The sequence below is a fragment of the Eptatretus burgeri genome, chromosome 2 (genome assembly GCF_056783735.1).
Source record: "Eptatretus burgeri isolate ZD-2024b chromosome 2, Ebu_testis_v1, whole genome shotgun sequence".
Lineage (NCBI taxonomy): Eukaryota > Metazoa > Chordata > Myxini > Myxiniformes > Myxinidae > Eptatretus > Eptatretus burgeri.
In genome coordinates this window covers 100,706,296-100,714,481 of record NC_140962.1, presented here as the reverse complement: position 1 = coordinate 100,714,481, position 8,186 = coordinate 100,706,296, and positions in this window count along the sequence as shown.

The following is an 8,186-nucleotide window of genomic DNA, read 5'->3' as shown; positions in this document are numbered from 1 at the left end:
TTTGTTTGTTTATACAATGCCATATATAGCTTTTGTTTCGTGTTGTGAATGATTTGTACAGAGGTTTGAGTTCCAAGTTCATATTTTCATTTGGATTTTTTTTAATGTGCAGTTAATAATTTTTTTAAATATTTTTAATAATGTATGGAAAAGATACTAAATCTATTGTTAATAATTTTTAATAAAAATATTTTTAATTTTTTTATATTTTCACGAGAGTGCAGATTTTGATGCACTCGATACACCTTTGTTTGGTATCAGATGTGAAGCTTGTATCCAAGTTTAATCAGAATCGTGTGTTTCATTCAAGCGATGATGGTTGACGTGTTTACGGACTGACTGAAACGACTCGATCGCATAAGCTCACCTGATGAAAGTCCAGGTGAGCTAAAAATGCATGATATATATATATATTGTTGCAGAAATTGCCCTTAGTATGTTTATTAAATATAGGATTAGCCCAGATCCCCCATTAAATGCATGTTTCACCAGGTTGTTCGGTAAATGGATGCTACATGTGTGTCGGGAGGTGTAAGAGGCTGTTTATTGTTCGTACAGTGGTGGTGGACCGAGAGGTTCTTCTTCCTTCCCACCTCCGGACAATAGGCCCCACCCAGTGCTCTGAGAGGGGGAGTGGCCTAGAGAAGGAAGTGAAACTGAAGGGAGGAGCCAGTCGGCTTGGAGGCGAGTGAGCGCCAGGAAGAGAAGGTGGAACTGAGAGCACCGAGGTCAGTCTGCGATCGGCAGAAAGTGAAACGGAGGCGACGAGTGCTGAGAAAGAAGTGAAACTGCAGTCGGCTGAGAGGCGAGCAGTCGGCCGAGAGGCGAGGGGGAAACTGAGCGTGCCGAGTCTGCCATTTTGGCAGTGAGAGGCTGCCTGCACGTCGAGTCGGTGATCGACTTTTATGAGGAGATCCACGACACATTTATCGATCCGCCTTGCCGGAGCCCAACACCTCGATTTATCCTGATCTGGTGAACAGGCCAGGCCTGGACTTGTATGCTGGACCTTGTGAAAAGCCAGCTGGAGCATACCACCGTGGATCTTTCGCTCTGGTGCAGTCGACCTCGCTAGGTCAGAACGCGCCGAGGCTGCGTGCGTGAGGGCTGCGACACATGGACGAGCGACACATGGACGAGCGCCATTTTGCCACGCGGCGTGTTCGAGCTTGGGTGCTCGAATCGGTGGACATCGGCTTGTCACGAGCCACATTCGTGCTTTGACACTTTCCTTTCGTCCATGAAACATCACCAAGTACTCTGTGTCTTGTCTGCATGTTTAACGCTTATCTCGTTAGGGTCCCCTTCGAAACCCGTAATCCGTAGCTCCCTAGTTATAGTCCAGCACCGTAGTCTGATATTTCAGATCAATTGTTCAAATTAGCATAAAAGCACCAAAATTGGTACACATGTAGAATAATGTATTCCGAACAATTCTAGATATGGAGCCATCTGAGATTGTGCCTTGGTCAGCTTCGGCGACCATTTTCCAAAATGGCCGCCATTCTACTTTTGCGAAATTGGCGATATGCTCATATTTTCTTATTGTATTGGTGGTGGATGTAAGGAAAGTGTAAAATTCAGTAAATTGACCATGAAAAGGCGTATTCAAATATTATGAGCCAGTATTTTCGGTAAAAAAGGAATTATTTGATTTGTAAATTGCTGCTCTCCTGAAACTTTTAGCTGAAAAGTACCTATTGTTGCCTTGAGAACAAGAGTCAAATGATATTCATCACATTCAATGGGTTTGGAATCAACAAAAATTGCATTATAGATTACATACTTTACCCTATTTTGAAAAGGGAACTGATAATCGTGATAATGACAAACTCAGAAAATGTAGTCAAATTATTGCACACTTCACTTTGAAGCGGCTACGGTTTACTGTCTACTACCATTCTACCAGGACACATGGTACACGCACACATCAGTCTTCTACAATATGAGTTTCTGAGCTCAAGTGTACTGGCTCTGGATCAAGAAGTCAACACTTTTACAAGCAATGCGACTTTGCATTTGCACATTCTAAGCTCGGCCGATATCTCAGTCTGTGTCTACTGCATCTGTCTACTGGCATTCTCCTTCACAAGCACACAGTCCAGTGCATTGCAGATTAGCCTTCTTGCATTTGCAGCGGTTTCTACAGCCTTTTTTGCAGCCGCACGACACCAGCTTGAAGCAGCTTTTTGAAGCCTCAGGGAGTGTGGTCCAGAGCGGTTCGTAGGACCCATCCTCTGTTTGCCGCCAGCCCCAGCTTGTTGGTGATGGAAGCACGGGTTGAGGGACCAAGACCTGCCCCCAGACATAGCCACCCTGGAAGACTGATCTCTTCACATACTGTTCCAAAGCATCGTAGGTAGGTGGGATGCGCTGGACGGAGTTCCTCTTGGCAAAGAGTTTTTCTGGCCTTGTTGACGTCCGTATATGGACTGGTGCGGTCATAGAGGAGCACCACAAACCTTTCAATGCAGTGCATTGTGTCATCCTGGATGTTGACTGCCGTGGTGGTCAGGGTCACAAGAGAACCTGTCAGTTCTGGAAACGAGTTCCATGTGGCCCAGGCAGATTTCTTCCCATGCCCCACGAATGCTGATACCGTGTCACATCCGGTCATGGCGTGGAAGACAGGGAGGGCACATGTCTTCTGTGGACCGAGGGAGGCAGCTATTTCATGGGCAGGGATGTAGCGGTAGTTCTTGCCCGTCCCAAAGGCAATCCAGAGTTCATCCACGCATGGTAGTGCCTGGGCTACCATCACCACCAAGACGACGACGTCCGTGTCTACGGTTGGGACTTGAATCTGACGGTGGTCATGTTCTGCAGCATGGGCCACATGTAGCATGATGAGAGTGTCCGCCTCTTCTTGACCGCATGGAGCCAGAGAGCTTTCATCTTCCTACCTTGGAAGGCAGATGACTGCTTCACCATCAGTGACTACCAGCTCCTTTGCCTTGTCATGGAAGGACTGCACCAGCACATCAGACAGGAAGGTGAAGAGCTCCACATTGTTTGCGTCGACACGTAGGAAACTCTGCCAGTTTCTTGGTATGGCTGCGGTGCTCACCACGCGCTGTCGCACCCCTTTTCCTTGTTTCTCCCTTGTTACCGTCTTCAAGGAGCCATCTTTGTAGCTATCCCAAATGAGGTCGAGACGTGAAGCACGACGCAGCTGCCCCTCGACGTATGGGATGAAGACTTGGTGGGCATATTCTTCAAATGTCTTGGCAGTGCCAGGCTTCAACATCTGCACGATGACTGCGCCGTCAAGGACAACAGAAGTGACAGCAGGTGCATCAGACTGAGCTTCAGCAACCCCTTCAAGGCACACCAGCAAGTCGCTTTTGCTCCCCAGGTGTAGCTTACCTGCATCAGATAATGTGGGAGGGCATGCTTGATTTTCATGACGGAAGAACTCGTCCAGGTTCCCATCGCGGTTCTGGCAGCCTATGTAGAGCCTTGCAAATAAGGACATATCATTCTTCACAGATGCTTCCTTTCCTTTGGGTGCTTTTGGTCTTCTGTCTGTTCCGAAGAGGGGGAGTTTGTTCCTCTTTATAGGTTCGTCAATAGTCTTGGTTCTGTCTGAGGCAATCTTTTGAGTATGCCTGAAACTTCTTGTCCAATCTGCTTGGCAGTGCGAACTGTTTCAATCACTGCAGGATCGGCAATCTCCTTGGTGTCTCGGACCAGCAAATCTGGACTATCCTCCTCGAAGGGATTCCCCAGCTCTTCAATGACAGCCACAAGTGATTGTACATCTTTGACAAATGCTTCCTGTGCATGCGGTATTTCTTCATGGTGACGTGTCTCCTCATTGGCACCACCACAACAAAATACTTCTGAACCTGTCACTTTATAGATTTTTCCCATAAAAATGACCATTTTTTTCCCCAATACAATGGTTGGAAATATAATAAATCAACACAAATGAAATTTGTATTGTTTTCCTTTGTAAATGCACGTCACATGGAGTATTTATCACCTCTGAGAAACCTACAATGACAGATATCGCATGTTGTTAAAGTAGAATGGTGGCCATTTTGGAAAATGGCCGCCAAAGCTGACCAAGGCAAAATCTCGAGTGGCTCCATATCCAGAATTGTTCAAAATACATTAGTCAACATATTGTTGCGGATCCGGGGTGGCGGGAATCCGACCCGGTCCCTGGTGCCACCCTCGCTACCACAGTCTCCGGGAGTCTATAACGCCGGCCGGCTCGGCACAGGCCTCGGGTCACGCGTCTTCATTCGCGATACCAACGTACTCCTGCACCTTACCAGTTGGGGAGATAGAACCCCTAGCTACAGACTGGCTTTGTCAGTGACCGAGCAGAGTCTACCAGTCTGTAACCATTTTGGTCTTTGTATGCCAATCGAACGGATCGTTCCTCGACGCGACACGCATTAATCCATAGCGGCAACTTCATCAGAATTAACCAGATTTATTGGGGACATCAGGGATCACAACACAAGCAATAACACGACAGTGGTTTTATTAACAATCAACCCGTTCTTAACTAGGGGACCACGGCTAATAGGTTTCGAGGGGATTACTACGAAATATGTCTTGTACAACACGTGCAAACAAACATGCTTGCAGGACAAGACAGAGTACTTGGTGATGGCTCATGGATGAGAGGATCATGTCCCAAAAGCACGACGGTCGCTCGTAAAAACCAGCGGGTTTCCACGGGTTCGAACTCCCGCTCGGACGTGCCGCGCAGCAAGAAATGGCGGTGCAGCACTCCAGCTCCCGCCCAAGTCACCGCGTGTGCAGTTCTCCTCAGCGCGCTCCGGCTCCGCGCCACGTCGATGATGCGAGATCGCCGATCTCTCTCCAGGGTTCAGCACACAAATCCCCGCCTGGCCTGTTCTCCATACAAGGTCCCAGTCGAGGTCCGAGTTCCACAGGCGGATCACAACGTGTCGAGCCGTGAGGTGAACAAGGACCGTCAGACGCTCCGGCGTAACCTCTCCGGCCTTCCCGCCTCGAAGCCCCGACTCCCGCTTCGTCCCCTCAGTTCCTCTCTCGGTCGAATCACCGACGTACAGGTCGGTTCAGCGTCTCTCCCGGCAGACCCAACACGGTGCCTCCTTCGTTCGCTCGCCTCAAAGTGACTCCGAGCACGCCTCGAGAACCCGGCCGTTCCTCACACACAGCACTCCTTTTGTCCCCTTTTCTTTTCTCCTTCGAGTCGTGAGGTGAATCGATGTGCAGGTTCCGCTTTCTCTGCCCGCCTATTTCTTTTCTCTCGCCTCGACACGTGAGCTCCTTCGACACATGTCTGTCTCAGCGACTCCCTGACCAAAAGCTCCTCCCCCTTCATCACTTCCTGTCCAGGCCACACCCCTCGCTCTTGGCCACTCCTCTCAGCCGACTGGGAGGGGCCTATTCCGGAATGAGGAAGGAATAATAGCGATCTCTCGTTTCACCACCATAGCACGAACATAAAAACGGTCTGTTACACCTCCCGACACACACATATCGTCCCTTATACCACACAACCTATCTATACATGAATTTAATGGGGGAACTGAGCTAATTCTATATTTAGTATTCCCTTCAGGGCCTTTTCCGTAACACTACTCCCACCTTTCTCCCGAGGCTCTCCGAGCCTCCATCTGGGGCGGCCCACAGCAATGGCCCTGTCTAACGTACAGCACAGATCTCCCATTTACGCTAACCCACAACATGGGAAGCACTTCACTCCAAAAATCAGTGTCACAGTAAGATTGGCATGTCCCTATCCTCGTGTGTCAGGTCTCCAATGTAACAAACAAATTTACACTTTATGCACAGTACTTAACATTCTAATTATGGATTTGAATGGGAGGGCATTCAATTTTACTTTTAACACCACATTTGCATAGGAGCAGAACATTCAAAGGTTCAAAGTTCTTTCACGTGTTCGCTCTTTCATGCCCCCTCCTGGCAGTATTGTCCATTCACCCCTGAGGGTTTTGAACTTCATGGCCTTATTGGCCTCTCACCAGGTGAGTTCAGTCGGCCCAGTGGCCTAATCTCACAGAGTCCTTCGGCTCACTGAGCCCACAAAATGACAAAAATGCCTCGGCCCATATGGCCTACTCACAAGCAGTAGCAGGCTACAAGCCCTGCGTTGGACAGCAGATGACACAGCAGTGGTGGCATGGTGATATCGATGGCAAGCAAATGCAGTTCGGAGGTGTTCTTGAGGACGCAAATGGGTGTGATGACCTTAGACCAGGTGAGATGGAGTGTCCCCTTTACCAAAACGAGTCAGGCAAGGAAGGTTAAGTTCTCCCTCTTTTTTTTTTCTTTCTCTTTTTTTTTTTTTTTTTTCTTTTCAGATGGGATGGTGTGCTTCTTACTCAACTTATCTTCGTGGATGCGCGCTCATGACATACTGGTGGCCTCTCTGGCACTTGGAGAGGGTGACCGAGCCTGGGCCTTGTTAACAATTTCTCCCATCAACACTACTCGTACCAGGTGTCACACATGAATGGTGCGGAGGAGAGTCCATCAAACCTAACCATTTACTTTTAGTTCTAGACAATGCAACAAACCCTGCTATGGCAAGAATGATCCTAATGACCCATTTTTCCTGACCTCGCACACTGTTCCATTCTATTAAACCTGGGCAAGGCCCTTCTTTGTCTTTTTCCATTTGGTGGTACCAGGCATCACTCGCTGGCTGGGGAGTGTGACTACTACTAGGCCTCTTTGCCTGCTTCCACTCGGGGGTGGAGGACACCCAGCAACCTTGGGGTTCACCTGAGCGTGCTTCTGACGCTCCTAACGAAGGGGTGGCTCTCTCTAGCCCCCATACTGTGCTCTCATAGCACCGACACTGTGCTCTCCTGGCACTGAACCCTACGATGTTCCCCTGCACCTCTGACAGCCTTCACCTGCCAGGAACCCCCAAAGCCCTGCTGCCCTGCTTCCCGACTCACCAACTTCCCCTACCATGTCACACCACCAACCAGTATCCCCATACCTTGGCCTGCACCTACCCCTCGCAGTCTGCCTACACAATGGAACAGCAGCCAGAATCCATGTCCAATCCTCCAAGTCCCCCTAACCTACACTAACTTGGTTAAGAGACTCCTACCGACAGGGTACGTTGTTCGCACGGCCACTCACTCTCCTCATCTGCACAATCACTCCATTCACCCAAACACTTTAGTCATTCATTCCACAGTGCCGCACACCCAGTCCACAACACCATCCAACACCTTTCACGTTTATGTGAAAACAACAACACACCAGTCCCTCGGATACCAATTGGTCATCAAATTTAACTGGTACACTTTGTCATCAAACCCAAATTAATTTGTCACTACGTCCGTCGTCCGCTGGCCTCCTCCGTATTGCCCTAATCGTTTATTTCCAAAAGTTTTTAAACCAGACATCAAAATCTCTTCACCAGTCCCACGGAACCTCTGCCTGGTTCCAACCAGGCATTTCAATCCTCCCTCAAACAAGCCACTCTTCATCATCCACTTGTTTCAGGTGCGTTTAACGCTCTGCCTGTAATGACTCCACCACTTTAAAAAAAAAAATAATCACCCAAATCCACTCGTGCCACTCTTATGCCTTCTGTCATCTCTCATTCTTGCAATCACTTTTGGTACAATTTCCACTCAATTTTCACATCCCCATATGGCCTGCTTCTTTGGCTCATTGGAAGGGGAGTGAGGGAACGAATCCCTCATTTCCCATTACATGACCCCGCCGCCTTTCCATCACGGCTCAAAGGGGGCCATGATCTACCCCCTCCTTTTCTCCAGGGTTCGCGGAAGTCAGGCAAACCCCAATCGGTGGAATGACCTCCCCCTCTTCTCCAGGGTTCACGGAAGTCAGGTAAACCCCAATCGGTGGAATGACCTCAACCTCTTCTCCATAACTCCCTGAAGACAGACAAACCCCACTCAGCTAGCCAAACCACGCGTGTGCTCAGAAAGGTCTGAAGACCAAGTGACACACGCCAGTGCCGCCTGCCACTCATCTGCGCTCCACTCCAAAGTTCCTGTAAGGCTAATAGAGAAATTACAATCCAATTTCTAAATTGGATTTCTAAAATACAATCTAAAACTGCTCCTGGATGCAGCACCTCCAACTCTGCAAGAACTCCTGCGGAGCTGTCCATCATGGTTTCCATCCCCTGGCTCAAGTTTTGTCTTGGTGGCATTTCTATTTCCCCT